This window comes from Amblyomma americanum, chromosome 6 (genome assembly GCF_052857255.1).
Source record: "Amblyomma americanum isolate KBUSLIRL-KWMA chromosome 6, ASM5285725v1, whole genome shotgun sequence".
Taxonomy (NCBI): domain Eukaryota; kingdom Metazoa; phylum Arthropoda; class Arachnida; order Ixodida; family Ixodidae; genus Amblyomma; species Amblyomma americanum.
In genome coordinates, this window is record NC_135502.1 from 190,100,468 (window position 1) to 190,116,917 (window position 16,450).

A 16,450-nucleotide genomic window follows, 5' to 3' on the forward strand; every position below is an offset into this window, starting at 1 on the left:
GATGTTTCTTGTAGCGTCGTCACTCTGTGTATTACAGTAATTCAGCGTTTTCAGGTCGCAGTGTAAATGCAGGTGTTCGCTCATGCAATGTAGCCTGGTAGAATGAAGCCAAGAACCTGAACCAAAAAGACGAAATGGTTCTTCAATATTACTTCGCTCAGGGTGCCACCATGCCCAGTTCTTAAGAACGAAACGTAACTCGATTTAATGCAGTGTGACGTCAATGTTGCTTCAGCTGCCTATGTTACGCTGGTGGCAGAGAACAGTGGTGGATCGGTTCCACCGGTGCTGATGCCGTGTTGCTCGATGTTCCTTGTAGCGTCGTATCTCTCGGTATTACAGTATGTAAGCATTTTCAGGTCGCTGTCGTAAATGCAGGGGTTCAGTCGAGCAATCCAGCCTGGTAGAACGAAGCCAAGAAGCTCATCCAAAAAGACGAAATGGTTCCTCAACATCATATCGATCAGGGTGCCAGCATGCCCAGTGCCAAAGAACGAAACGTGACTCGATTTAAAATAGTGTGACGTCAATGTTGCAGCAGCTGCCAGTGTTATGCTGTGGCCATGAATAGTGGTGGATCGGTTCAACAGGTGCTGATGCCGTGTTGCTCGATGTTTCTTGTAGCGTCGTAACTCTCGGTAATACAATAATTCAGCGTTTTCAGGTCGCTGTCGTAAATGCAGGTATTCAGTCGAGCAATGCAGCCTGATAGAACGAAGCCAAGAACCTGAACCAAAAAGGCAAAATGGTTCCTCAACATCACCTCGATCAGGGTGCAACCATGCCCAGTGAAAAAGAACGAAACGTGACTCGATTTAAAACAGTGTGACGTCAATGTTGCAGCAGCTGCCGATGTTACGCTGGGGCCATGAACAGTGGTGGGTCGGTTCCACAGGTGCTGATGCCGTGTTGCTCGATGTTTCTTGTAGCGTCGTCACTCTGGATATTACAGTGATTCAGCGTTTTCAGGTCGCTGTGTAAATGCAGGTGTTCACTCATGCAGTGTAGCCTGGTAGAATGAAGCCAAGAACCTGAACCAAAAACACGAAATGGTTCTTCAATATTACTTCTCTCAGGGTGCCACCATGCCCAGTGCCAAAGAAAAAAACGTGACGGGATTTAAAACAGTGTGACGTCAATGTTGCAGCAGCTGCCGATGTTACGCTGGGGTCATGAACAGTGGTGGATCGGTTCCACAGGTGCTGATGCCGTGTTGCTCGATGTTCCTTGTAGCGTCGTATCTCTCGGTATTACAGTATGTAAGCATTTTCAGGTCGCTTTCGTAAATGCAGGTGTTCAGTCGAGCAATCCAGCCTGGTAGAACGAAGCCAAGAAGCTCAACCAAAAAGAGGAAATGGTTCCTCAACATCACATCGATCAGGGTGCCACCATGCCCAGTGCCAAAGAACGAATCGTGACTCGATCTAAAACAGTGTGACGTCAATGTTGCAGCAGCTGCCGATGTTATGCTGCGGCCATGAACCGTGGTGGATCGGTTCCACAGGTGCTGATGCCGTGTTGCTCGATGTTTCTTGTAGCGTCGTAACGGTCGGTAATACAATAATTCAGCGTTTTCAGGTCGCTGTCGTAAATCCAGGTGTTCACTCGAGCAATGCAGCCTGGTAGAACGAAGCCAAGAACCTGAACCAAAAAGAGAAAATGGTTCCTCAACGTCACCTCGCTCAGGGTGCCACCATGCCCAGTACCTAGTAATGAAGCGTGAGTCGATTTATAGCAGTGTGGCGTCAATGTTGTAACAGCAGCCGATGTTACGCTGAGGGCCGTGAACTGTGGCGAATCGGTTTCACCGGTGCTGATGCCGCATTGCTCGATGTTACTTGTAGTGTCGTAACTCTCGGTATTACAGTAATTCAGCGTTTTCAGGTCGCTGCCTTAAATGCAGGTGTTCACTCGAGCAATGCAGCCTGGTAGAACGAAGCCAAGAACCTGAACCAAAAAGACGAAATGGTTCTTCAATACTACTTCGCTCAGGGTGCCACCATGCCCAGTTCTTAAGAACGAAACGTAACTCGATTTAATGCAGTGTGACGTCAATTTTGCTTCAGCTGCCTATGTTACGCTGGTGGCCGAGAACAGTGGTGGATCGGTTCCACCGGTGCTGATGCCGTGTTGCTCGATGTTCCTTGTTGCGTCGTATCTCTCGCTATTACAGTATGTAAGCATTTTCAGGTCGCTGTCGTAAATGCAGGTGTTCAGTCGAGCAATCCAGCCTTGTAGAACGAAGCAAAGAAGCTCATCCAAAAAGACGAAATGGTTCCTCAACATCACATCGATCAGAGTGCCAGCACGCCCAGTGCCAAAAAACGAATCGTGACTCGATTTAAAACAGTGTGACGTCAATGTTGCAGCAGCTGCCGATGTTATGCTGTGGCCATGAATAGTGGTGGATCGGTTCCACAGGTGCTGATGCCGTGTTGCTCGATGTTTCTTGTAGCGTCGTAACTCTCGGTAATACAATAATTCAGCGTTTTCAGGTCGCTGTCGTAAATGCCGGTGTTCAGTCGAGCAATGCAGCCTGGTAGAACGAAGCCAAGAACCTCAACCAAAAAGACAAAATAGTTCCTCAACATCACCTCGATCAGGGTGCAACAATGCCCAGTGCCAAAGAACGAAACGTGACGCGATTTAAAACAGTGTGACGTCAATGTTGCAGCAGCTGCAGATGTTACGCTGGGGCCATGAACAGTGGTGGATAGGTTCCACAGGTACTGATGCCGTGTTGCTCGATATTTCTTGTAGCGTCGTCACTCTCGGTATTACAGTAACTCAGTGTTTTCAGGTTGCTGTGTAAATGCAGGTGTTGACTCATGCAGTGTAGCCTGGCAGAATGAAGCCAAGAACCTGAACAAAAAAGACGAAACGGTTCATCAATATTACTTCGCTCAGGGTGCCACCATGCCCAGTTCCTAAGAATGAAACGTAACTCGATTTAATGCAGTGTGACGTCAATTTTGCTTCAGCTGCCTGTGTTACGCTGGCGGCCGTGAACAGTGGTGGATCGGTTCCGCCGGTGCTGATGCCGTGTAGCTCGATGTTCCTTGTAGCGCCGTAACTCTCGGTATTACAGTAATTAAGCGTTTTCAGATCGCTGTCGTAAATGCAGGTGTTCAGTCGAGCAATGCAGCCTGGTGGAACGAAGCCAAGAACCTCAACCGAAAAGACAAAATGGTTCCTTAACATCACCTCGATCAGGGTGAAACCATGCCCAGTGCCAAAGAACGAAACGTGACTCGATTTAAAACAGTGTGACGTCAATGTTGCAGCAGCTGCCGATGTTACGCTGGGGCCATGAACAGTGGTTGATCGGTACCACAGGTGCTGATGCCGCGTTGCTCGATGTTCCTTGTAGCGTCGTCCCTCTCGGTATTACATTAGTTCAGCGTTTTCAGGTCGCTGTGTAAATGCAGGTGTTCACTCATGCAGTGTACCCTGGTAGAATGAAGCCAAGAACCTTAACCAAAAAGACGAAATAGTTCCTCAATATTACTTCGCTCAGGGTGCCATCATGCCCAGTTCCTAAGAATGAAGCGTGAGTCGATTTATAGCAGTGTGGCGTCAATGTTGTAGCAGCAGCCGATGTTACGCTTAGGGCCGTGAACTGTGGTGAATTGGTTCCACCGGTGCTGATGCCGTGTTGCTCGATGTTCCTTGTAGCGCCGTAACCCTCGGTATTACAGTATTTAAGCATTTTCAGGTCGCTGTCTTAAATGCAGGTGTTCAGTCGAGCAATCCAGCCTGGTAGAACGAAGCCAAGAAGCTCATCCAAAAAGAGGAAATGGTTCCTCAACATCACATCGATCAGGGTGCCACCATGCCCAGAGCCAAAGAACGAATCGTGACTCGATTTAAAACAGTGTGACGTCAATTTTGCAGCAGCTGCCGATGTTATGCTGTGGCCATGAACAGTGGTGGATCGGTTCCAGAGGTTCTTATGCCGTGCTGCTCGATGTTTCTTGTAGCGTTGTAACTCTCGGTAATGCCATAATTCAGCGTTTTCAGGTCGATGTCGTAAATGCAGGTGTTAAGTCGAGCAACGCAGCCTGGTAGAACGAAGCCAAGAACCTCAACCAAAAAGACAAAATGGTTCCTCAACGTCACCTCGATCAGGGTGCAACAATGCCCAGTGCCAAAGAACAAACCGTGACGCGATTTAAAAAAGTGTGACGTCAATGTTGCAGCAGCTGCCGATTTATGCTGGGGTCATGAACAGTGGTGGATCGGCTCCACAGGTGCTGATGCCGTGTTGCTCGATGTTTCTTGTAGCGTCGTCACTCTAGGTATTACAGTAATTCAGCGTTTTCAGGTCGCTGTGTAAATGCAGGTGTTCACTCATGCAGTGTAGCCTGGTAGAATGAAGCCAAGAACCTGAACCAAAAAGGCGAAATGGTTCTTCAATATTACTTCGCTCAGGGTGCCACCATGCCCAGTTCTTAAGAACGAAACGTAGCTCGATATAAAGCAGTGTGACGTCAATGTTGCTCCAGCTGCATATGTTACGCTGGTGGCCGAGAACAGTGGTGGATCGGTTCCACCGGTGCTGATGCCGTGTTGCTCGATGTTCCTTGTAGCGTCGTATCTCTCGGTATTACAGTATGTAAGCATTTTCAGGTCGCTGTCGTAAATGCAGGTGTTCAGTCGAGCAATCCAGCCTGGTAGAACGAAGCCAAGAAGCTCATTTAAAAAGAAGAAATGGTTCCTCAACATCACATCGATCAGGGTGCCACCATGCCCAGTGCCAAGGAACGAATCGTGACTTGATTTAAAACAGTGTGACGTCAATTTTGCAGCAGCTGCTGATGTTATGCTGTGGCCATGAACAGTGGTGGATCGGTTCCACAGGTGCTTATGCCGTGTTGCTCGATGTTTCTTGTAGCGTCGTAACTCTCGGTAATACCATAATTCAGCGTTTTCAGGTCCCTGTCGTAAATGCAGGTGTTCAGTCCAGCAATGCAGCCTGGTAGAACGAAGCCAAGAACCTCAACCAAAAGACAAAATGGTTCCTCAACATCACCTCGATCAGGGTGCAACAATGCCCAGCGCCAAAGAACAAAACGTGACGGGATTTAAAACAGTGTGACGTCAATGTTGCAGCAGCTGCCGATTTATGCTGGGGTCATGAACAGTGGTGGATCGGCTCCACAGGTGCTGATGCCGTGTTGCTCGATGTTTCTTGTAGCGTCGTCACTCTGGGTATTACAGTAATTCAGCGTTTTCAGGTCGCTGTGTAAATGCAGGTGTTCACTCATGCAGTGTAGCCTGGTAGAATGAAGCCAAGAACCTGAACCAAAAAGGCGAAATGGTTCTTCAATATTACTTCGCTCAGGGTGCCACCATGCCCAGTTCTTAAGAACGAAACGTAGCTCGATATAAAGCAGTGTGACGTCAATGTTGCTCCAGCTGCATATGTTACGCTGGTGGCCGAGAACAGTGGTGGATCGGTTCCACCGGTGCTGATGCCGTGTTGCTCGATGTTCCTTGTAGCGTCGTATCTCTCGGTATTACAGTATGTAAGCATTTTCAGGTCGCTGTCGTAAATGCAGGTGTTCAGTCGAGCAATCCAGCCTGGTAGAACGAAGCCAAGAAGCTCATCCAAAAAGAGGAAATGGTTCCTCAACATCACGTCGATCAGGGTGCCACCATGCCCAATGCCAAAGAACGAATCGTGACTCGATTTAAAACAGTGTGACGTCAACGTTGCAGCAGCTGCCGATGTGATGCTGTGGCCATGAACCGTGGTGGATCGGTTCCACAGGTGCTGATGCCGTGTTGCTCGATGTTTCTTGTAGCGTCGTAACGCTCGGTAATACCATATTTCAGCGTTTTCAGGTCGCTGTCGTAAATGCAGGTGTTCACTCGAGCAATGCAGCCTGGTAGAACGAAGCCAAGAACCTGAACCAAAAAGACGAAATGGTTCCTCAACGTCACCTCGCTCAGGGTGCCACCATGCCCAGTACCTAGTAATGAAGCGTGAGTCGATTTATAGCAGTGTGGCGTCAATGTTGTAGCAGCAGCCGATGTTACGCTGAGGGCCGTGAACTGTGGTGAATCGGTTTCACAGGTGCTGATGCCGCGTTGCTCGATGTTACTTGTAGTGTCGTAACTCTCGGTATTACAGTAATTCAGCGTTTTCAGGTCGCTGCCTTAAATGCAGGTGTTCACTCGAGCAATGCCGCCTGGTAGAACGAAGCCAAGAACCTGAACCAAAAAGACGAAATGGTTCCTCAGCATCACCTCGATCAGAGTGCCACCATGCCCTGTGCCAAAGAACGAAACGTAAGTCGATTTATAGCAGTGTGACGTCAATGCTGCATAAGCTGCCTATGTTACGCTGGTGGCTGTGAACAGTGGTGAATCGGTTCCACACGTGCTGATGCCGTGTGGCTCGATGTTTCTTGTAGCTTCGTATCTCTCGGTATTGAAGTATTTTCTCATTTTCAGGTCTCTGACGTAAATGCAGGTGTTCAGTCGAGCAATCCAGCCTGGTAGAACGAAGCCAAGAACCTGAACCAAAAAGACGAAATGATTCCTCAACATCACCTCGCACAGTGCCACCATGCCCAGTGCCAAAGAACGAAACGTGACTCGATTTAAAACAGTGTGACGTCAATGTTGCAGCAGCTGCCGATGTTACCCTGAGGCCATGAACAGTGGTGGATCGGTTCCACAGGTGCTGATGCCGTGTTGCTCGATGTTTCTTGTAGCGTCGTCACTCTCGGTATTACAGTAATTCAGTGTTTTCAGGTCGCTGTGTAAATGCAGGTGTTCACTCATGCAGTGTAGCCTGGTAGAATGAAGCCAAGAGCCTGAACCAGAAAGACGAAATGGTTCTTCAATATTACTTCGCTCAGGGTGCCACCATGCCCAGTTCTTAAGAACGAAACGTAACTCGATTTAAAGCAGTGTGACGTCAATGTTGCTTCAGCTGCCTATGTTACGCTGGTGGCCGAGAACAGTGGCGGATCGGTTCCACCGGTGCTGATGCCGTGTTGCTCGATGTTCCTTGTAGCGTCGTATCTCTCGGTATTACAGTACGTAAGCATTTTCTGGTCGCTGTCCTAAATGCAGGTGTTCAGTAGAGCAATCCAGCCTGGTAGAACGAAGCCAAGAAGCTCATCCAAAAAGAGGAAACGGTTCCTCAACATCACATCGATCAGGGTGCCACCATGCCCAGTGCCAAAAAACGAATGGTGACTCGATTTAAAACAGTGTGACGTCAATGTTGCTGCAGCTGCCGATGTTATGCTGTGGCCATGAACAGTGGTGGATCGGTTCCACAGGTGCTGATGCCATGTTGCTCGATGTTTCTTGTAGCGTCGTAACTCTCGGTAATACAATAATTGAGCGTTTTCAGGTCGCTGTCGTAAACGCAGTTGTTTAGTCGAGCAATGCAGCCTGGTAGAACGAAGCCAAGAACCTCAACCAAAAAGACAAAATAGTTCCTCAACATCACCTCGATCAGGGTGCAACAATGCCCAGTGCCAAAGAACGAAACGTGACGCGATTTAAAACAGTGTGCCGTCAATGTTGCAGCAGCTGCAGATGTTACGCTGGGGCCATGAACAGTGCTGGATCTGTTCCACAGGTGCTGATGCCGTGTTGCTCGATATTTCTTGTAGCGTCGTCCCTCTCGGTATCACAGTAACTCAGTGTTTTCAGGTCGCTGTGTAAATGCAGGTGTTCACTCATGCAGTGTAGCCTGGTAGAATGAAGCCAAGAACCTGAACAAAAAAGACGAAACGGTTCTTCAATATTACTTCGCTCAGGGTGCCACCATGCCCAGTTCCTAAGAATGAAGCGTGAGTCGATTTATAGCAGTGTGGCGTCAATGTTGCTTCAGCTGCCTGTGTTACGCTGGCGGCCGTGAACAGTGGTGGATCGATTCCACCGGTGCTGATGCCGTGTTGCTCGATGTTCCTTGTAGCGCCGTAACTCTCGGTATTACAGTAATTAAGCGTTTTCAGATCGCTGTCGTAAATGCAGGCGTTCAGTCGAGCAATGCAGCCTGGTGGGACGAAGCCAAGAACCTCAACCGAAAAGACAAAATGGTTACTTAACATCACCTCGATCAGGGTGAAACCTTGCCCAGTGCCAAAGAACGAAACGTGACTCGATTTAAAACAGTGTGACGTCAATGTTGCAGCAGCTGCCGATGTTACGCTGGGGCCATGAAGAGTGGTTGATCGATACCACAGGTGCTGATGCCGCGTTGCTCGATGTTCCTTGTAGCGTCGTCCCTCTCGGTATTACATTAGTTCAGCGTTTTCAGGTTGCTGTGTAAATGCAGGTGTTCACTCATGCAGGGTACCCTGGTAGAATGAAGCCAAGAACCTTAACCAAAAAGACGAAATAGTTCTTCAATATTACTTCGCTCAGGGTGCCATCATGCCCAGTTCCTAAGAATGAAGCGTGAGTCGATTTATAGCAGTGTGGCGTCAATGTTGTAGCAGCGGCCGATGTTACGCTGAGGGCCGTGAACTGCGGTGAATCGGTTTCACAGGTGCTGATGCCGTGTTGCTCGATGTTACTTGTAGCGTCGTCACTCTAGGTATTACAGTAATTCAGTGTTTTCAGGTCGCTGTCCTAAATGCAGGTGTTCAGTAGAGCAATCCAGCCTGGTAGAACGAAGCCAAGAAGATCATCCAAAAAGAGGAAACGGTTCCTCAACATCACATCGATCAGGGTGCCACCATGCCCAGTGCCAAAGAACAAAACGTGACGGGATTTAAAACAGTGTGACGTCAATGTTGCAGCAGCTGCCGATGTTACGCTGGGGTCATGAACAGTGGTGGATCGGTTCCACAGGTGCTGATGCCGTGTTGCTCGATGTTTCTTGTAGCGTCGTCACTCTGGGTATTACAGTAATTCAGCGTTTTCAGGTCGCTGTGTAAATGCAGGTGTTCACTCATGCAGTGTAGCCTTTTAGAATGAAGCCAAGAACCTGAACCAAAAAGGCGAAATGGTTCTTCAATATTACTTCGCTCAGGGTGCCACCATGCTCAGTTGTTAAGATCGAAACGTAACTCGATATAAAGCAGTGTGACGTCAATGTTGCTTAAGCTGCATATGTTACGCTGGTGGCCGAGAACAGTGGTGGATCGGGTCCACCGGTGCTGATGCCGTGTTGCTCGATGTTCCTTGTAGCGTCGTATCTCTCGGTATTACAGTATGTAAGCATTTTCAGGTCGCTGTCGTAAATGCAGGTGTTCAGTCGAGCAATGCGGCCTGGTAGAACGAAGCCAAGAATCTCATCCAAAAAGAGGAAATGGTTCCTCAACATCACATCGATCAGGGTGCCACCATGCCCAATGCCAAAGAACGAATCGTGACTCGATTTAAAACAGTGTGACGTCAATGTTGCAGCAGCTGCCGATGTTATGCTGTGGCCATGAACCGTGGTGGATTGGTTCCACAGGTGCTGATGCCGTGTTGCTCGATGTTTCTTGTAGCGTCGTAATGCTCGGTAATACAATTTTTCAGCGTTTTCAGGTCGCTGTCGTAAATGCAGGTGTTCACTCGAGCAATGCAGCCTGGTAGAACGAAGCCAAGAACCTGAACCAAAAAGACGAAATGGTTCCTCAACGTCACCTCGCTCAGGGTGCCACCATGCCCAGTACCTAGTAATGAAGCGTGAGTCGATTTATAGCAGTGTGGCGTCAATGTTGTAGCAGCAGCCGATGTTACGCTGAGGGCCGTGAACTGTGGTGAATCTGTTTCACAGGTGCTGATGCCGCGTTGATCGATGTTACTTGTAGTGTCGTAACTCTCGGTATTACAGTAATTCAGCGTTTTCAGGTCGCTGCCTTAAATGCAGGTGTTCACTCGAGCAATGCAGCCTGGTAGAACGAAGCCAAGAACCTGAACCAAAAAGACGAAATGGTTCCTCAGCATCACCTCGATCAGAGTGCCACCATGCCCAGTGCCAAAGAACGAATCGTGGCTCGATTTAAAACAGTGTGACGTCAATTTTGCAGCAGCTGCTGATGTTATGCTGTGGCCATGAACAGTGGTGGATCGGTTCCACAGGTGCTTATGCCGTGTTGCTCGATGTTTCTTGTAGCGTCGTAACTCTCGGTAATACTATAATTCAGCGTTTTCAGGTCCCTGTCGTAAATGCAGGTGTTCAGTCGAGCAATGCAACCTGGTAGAACGAAGCCAAGAACCTCAACCAAAAGACAAAATGGTTCCTCAACATCACCTCGATCAAGGTGCCACCATGCCCAATGCCAAAGAACGAATCGTGACTCGATTTAAAACAGTGTGATGTCTATGTTGCAGCAGCTGCCGATGTTATGCTGTGGCCATGAACCGTGGTGGATCGGTTCCACAGGTGCTGATGCCGTGTTGCTCGATGTTTCTTGTAGCGTCCTAACGCTCGGTAATACAATAATTCAGCGTTTTCAGGTCGCTGTCGTAAATGCAGGTGTTCACTCGAGCAATGCAGCCTGGTAGAACGAAGCCAAGAACCTGAACCAAAAAGACGAAATGGTTCCTCAACGTCACCTCGCTCAGGGTGCCACCATGCCCAGTACCTAGTAATGAAGCGTGAGCCGATTTAAAACAGTGTGGCGTCAATGTTGCAGCAGCTGCCGATGTTACGCCGGGGCCATGAACAGTGGTGGAACTGTTCCACAGGTGCTGATGCCGCGTTGCTCGATGTTCCTTGTAGCGTCGTCACTCTCGGTATTACAGTAATTCAGTGTTTTCAGGTCGCTGTGTAAATGCAGGTGTTCACTCATGCAGTGTAGCCTGGTAGAATGAAGCCAAGAGCCTGAACCAGAAAGACGAAATGGTTCTTCAATATTACTTCGCTCAGGGTGCCACCATGCCCAGTTCTTAAGAACGAAACGTAACTCGATTTAAAGCAGTGTGACGTCAATGTTGCTTCAGCTGCCTATGTTACGCTGGTAGCCGAGAACAGTGGTGGATCGGTTCCACCGGTGCTGATGCCGTGTTGCTCGATGTTCCTTGTAGCGTCGTATCTCTCGGTATTACAGTATGTAAGCATTTTCTGGTCTCTGTCCTAAATGCAGGTGTTCAGTAGAGCAATCCAGCCTGGTTGAACGAAGCCAAGAAGCTCATCCAAAAAGAGGAAACGGTTCCTCAACATCACATCGATCAGGGTGCCACCATGCCCAGTGCCAAAAAACGAATCGTGACTCGATTTAAAACAGTGTGACGTCAATGTTGCTGCAGCTGCCGATGTTATGCCGTGGCCATGAACAGTGGTGGATCGGTTCCACAGGTGCTGATGCCGTGTTGCTCGATGTTTCTTGTAGCGTCGTAACTCTCGGTAATACAATAATTAAGCGTTTTCAGGTCGCTGTCGTAAATGCAGGTGTTCAGTCGAGCAATCCAGCCTGGTAGAACGAAGCCAAGAAGCTCATCTAAAAAGAAGAAATGGTTCCTCAACATCACATCGATCAGGGTGCCACCATGCCCAGTGCCAAAGAATGAATCGTGACTCGATTTAAAACAGTGTGACGTCAATTTTGCAGCAGCTGCTGATGTTATGCTGTGGCCATGAACAGTGGTGGATCGGTTCCACAGGTTCTTATGCCGTGTTGCTCGATGTTTCTTGTAGCGTCGTAACTCTCGGTAATACCATAATTCAGCGTTTTCAGGTCCCTGTCGTAAATGCAGGTGTTCAGTCGAGCAATGCAGCCTGGTAGAACGAAGCCAAGAACCTCAACCAAAAGACAAAATGGTTCCTCAACATCACCTCGATCAGGGTGCAACAATGCCCAGTGCCAAAGAACAAAACGTGACGGGATTTAAAACAGTGTGACGTCAATGTTGCAGCAGCTGCCGATTTACGCTGGGGTCATGAACAGTGGTGGATCGGCTCCACAGGTGCTGATGCCGTGTTGCTCGATGTTTCTTGTAGCGTCGTCACTCTGGGTATTACATTAATTCAGCGTTTTCAGGTCGCTGTGTAAATGCAGGTGTTCACTCATGCAGTGTAGCCTGGTAGAATGAAGCCAAGAACCTGAACCAAAAAGGCGAAATGGTTCTTCAATATTACTTCGCTCAGGGTGCCACCATGCCCAGTTCTTAAGAACGAAACGTAGCTCGATATAAAGCAGTGTGACGTCAATGCTGCTTCAGCTGCATATGTTACGCTGGTGGCCGAGAACAGTGGTGGATCGGTTCCACCGGTGCTGATGCCGTGTTGCTCGATGTTCCTTGTAGCGTCGTATCTCTCGGTATTACAGTATGTAAGCATTTTCAGGTCGCTGTCGTAAATGCAGGTGTTCAGTCGAGCAATCCAGCCTGGTAGAACGAAGCCAAGAAGCTCAACCAAAAAGTGGAAATGGTTCCTCAACATCACATCGATCAGGGTGCCACCATGCCCAATGCCAAAGAACGAATCGTGACTCGATTTAAAACAGTGTGACGTCAATGTTGCAGCAGCTGCCGATGTTATGCTGTGGCCATGAACCGTGGTGGATCGGTTCCACAGGTGCTGATGCCATGTTGCTCGATGTTTCTTGTAGCGTCGTAACGCTCGATAATACCATAATTCAGCGTTTTCAGGTCGCTGTGTAAATGCAGGTGTTCACTCATGCAGTGTAGCCTGGTAGAATGAAGCCAAGAACCTGAACCAAAAAGGCGAAATGGTTCTTCAATATTACTTCGCTCAGGGTGCCACCATGCCCAGTTCTTAAGAACGAAACGTAGCTCGATATAAAGCAGTGTGACGTCAATGTTGCTTCAGCTGCATATGTTACGCTGGTGGCCGAGAACAGTGGTGGATCGGTTCCACCGGTGCTGATGCCGTGTTGCTCGATGTTCCTTGTAGCGTCGTATCTCTCGGTATTACAGTATGTAAGCATTTTCAGGTCGCTGTCGTAAATGCAGGTGTTCAGTCGAGCAATCCAGCCTGGTAGAACGAAGCCAAGAAGCTCAACCAAAAAGTGGAAATGGTTCCTCAACATCACATCGATCAGGGTGCCACCATGCCCAATGCCAAAGAACGAATCGTGACTCGATTTAAAACAGTGTGACGTCAATGTTGCAGCAGCTGCCGATGTTATGCTGTGGCCATGAACCGTGGTGGATCGGTTCCACAGGTGCTGATGCCATGTTGCTCGATGTTTCTTGTAGCGTCGTAACGCTCGATAATACCATAATTCAGCGTTTTCAGGTCGCTGTCGTAAATGCAGGTGTTCACTCGAGCAATGCAGCCTGGTAGAACGAAGCCAAGAACCTGAACCAAAAAGACGAAATGGTTCCTCAACGTCACCTCGCTCAGGGTGCCACCATGCCCAGTACCTAGTAATGAAGCGTGAGTCGATTTATAGCAGTGTGGCGTCAATGTTGTAGCAGCAGCCGATGTTACGCTGAGGGCCGTAAACTGTGGTGAATCGGTTTCACAGGTGCTGATGCCGCGTTGCTCGATGTTACTTGTAGTGTCGTAACTCTCGGTATTACAGTAATTCAGCGTTTTAAGGTCGCTGCCCTAAATGCAGGTGTTCTCTCAAGCAATGCAGCCTGGTAGAACGAAGCCAAGAACCTGAACCAAAAAGACGAAATAGTTCTTCAATATTACTTCGCTCAGGGTGCCACCATGCCCAGTTCTTAAGAACGAAACGTAACTCGATTTAATGCAGTGTGACGTCAATGTTGCTTCAGCTGCCTATGTTACGCTGGTGGCCGAGAACAATGGTGGATCGGTTCCACCGGTGCCGATGCCGTGTTGCTCGATGTTTCTTGTAGCGTCGTATCTCTCGGTATTACAGTATGTAAGCATTTTCTGGTCGCTGTCCTAAATGCAGGTGTTCAGTAGAGCGATCCAGCCTGGTAGAACGAAGCCAAGAAGCTCATCCAAAAAGAGGAAACGGTTCCTCAACATCACATCGATCAGGGTGCCACCATGCCCAGTGCCAAAAAACGAATCGTGACTCGATTTAAAACAGTGTGACGTCAATGTTGCAGCAGCTGCCGATGTTATGCTGTGGCCATGAACAGTGGTGGATCGGTTCCACAGGTGCTGATGCCGTGTTGCTCGATGTTTCTTGTAGCGTCGTAACTCTCGGTAATACAATAATTAAGCGTTTTCAGGTCGCTGTCGTAAATGCAGGTGTTCAGTCGAGCAATCCAGCCTGGTAGAACGAAGCCAAGAAGCTCATCTAAAAAGAAGAAATGGTTCCTCAACATCACATCGATCAGGGTGCCACCATGCCCAGTGCCAAAGAACGAATCGTGACTCGATTTAAAACAGTGTGACGTCAATTTTGCAGCAGCTGCTGATGTTATGCTGTGGCCATGAACAGTGGTGGATCGGTTCCACAGGTGCTTATGCCGTGTTGCTCGATGTTTCTTGTAGCGTCGTAACTCTCGGTAATACCATAATTCAGCGTTTTCAGGTCCCTGTCGTAAATGCAGGTGTTTAGTCGAGCAATGCAGCCTGGTAGAACGAAGCCAAGAACCTCAACCAAAAGACAAAATGGTTCCTCAACATCACCTCGATCAGGGTGCAACAATGCCCAGTGCCAAAGAACAAAACGTGACGGGATTTAAAACAGTGTGACGTCAATGTTGCAGCAGCTGCCGATGTTACGCTGGGGTCATGAACAGTGGTGGATCGGTTCCACAGGTGCTGATGCCGTGTTGCTCGATGTTTCTTGTAGCGTCGTCACTCTGGGTATTACAGTAATTCAGCGTTTTCAGGTCGCTGTGTAAATGCAGGTGTTCACTCATGCAGTGTAGCCTGGTAGAATGAAGCCAAGAACCTGAACCAAAAAGGCGAAATGGTTCTTCAATATTACTTCGCTCAGGGTGCCACCATGCTCAGTTGTTAAGATCGAAACGTAACTCGATATAAAGCAGTGTGACGTCAATGTTGCTTCAGCTGCATATGTTACGCTGGTGGCCGAGAACAGTGGTGGATCGGTTCCACCGGTGCTGATGCCGTGTTGCTCGATGTTCCTTGTAGCGTCGTATCTCTCGGTATTACAGTATGTAAGCATTTTCAGGTCGCTGTCGTAAATGCAGGTGTTCAGTCGAGCAATGCGGCCTGGTAGAACGAAGCCAAGAATCTCATCCAAAAAGAGGAAATGGTTCCTCAACATCACATCGATCAGGGTGCCACCATGCCCAATGCCAAAGAACGAATCGTGACTCGATTTAAAACAGTGTGACGTCAATGTTGCAGCAGCTGCCGATGTTATGCTGTGGCCATGAACCGTGGTGGATCGGTTCCACAGGTGCTGATGCCGTGTTGCTCGATGTTTCTTGTAGCGTCGTAACGCTCGGTAATACAATAATTCAGCGTTTTCAGGTCGCTGTCGTAAATGCAGGTGTTCACTCGAGCAATGCAGCCTGGTAGAACGAAGCCAAGAACCTGAACCAAAAAGACGAAATGGTTCCTCAACGTCACCTCGCTCAGGGTGCCACCATGCCCAGTACCTAGTAATGAAGCGTGAGTCGATTTATAGCAGTGTGGCGTCAATGTTGTAGCAGCAGCCGATGTTACGCTGAGGGCCGTGAACTGTGGTGAATCTGTTTCACAGGTGCTGATGCCGCGTTGATCGATGTTACTTGTAGTGTCGTAACTCTCGGTATTACAGTAATTCAGCGTTTTCAGGTCGCTGCCTTAAATGCAGGTGTTCACTCGAGCAATGCAGCCTGGTAGAACGAAGCCAAGAACCTGAACCAAAAAGACGAAATGGTTCCTCAGCATCACCTCGATCAGAGTGCCACCATGACCTGTGCCAAAGAACGAAACGTAAGTCGATTTATAGCAGTGTGACGTCAATGCTGCATAAGCTGCCTATGTTACGCTGGTGGCTGTGAACAGTGGTGAATCGGTTCCACACGTGCTGATGCCGTGTGGCTCGATGTTTCTTGTAGCGTCGTATCTCTCGGTATTGAAGTATTTAATCATTTTCAGGTCTCTGACGTAAATGCAGGTGTTCAGTCGAGCAATCCAGCCTGGTAGAACGAAGCCAAGAACCTGAACCAAAAAGACGAAATGATTCCTCAACATCACCTCGCACAGTGCCACCATGCCCAGTGCCAAAGAACGAAACGTGACTCGATTTAAAACAGTGTGACCTCTATGTTGCAGCAGCTGCCGATGTTATGCTGTGGCCATGAACCGTGGTGGATCGGTTCCACAGGTGCTGATGCCATGTTGCTCGATGTTTCTTGTAGCGTCGTAACGCTCGATAATACCATAATTCAGCGTTTTCAGGTCGCTGTGTAAATGCAGGTGTTCACTCATGCAGTGTAGCCTCGTAGAACGAAGCCAAGAACCTGAACCAAAAAGACGAAATAGTTCTTCAATATTACTTCGCTCAGGGTGCCACCATGCCCAGTTCTTAAGAACGAAACGTAACTCGATTTAATGCAGTGTGACGTCAATGTTGCTTCAGCTGCCTATGTTACGCTGGTGGCCGAGAACAATGGTGGATCGGTTCCACCGGTG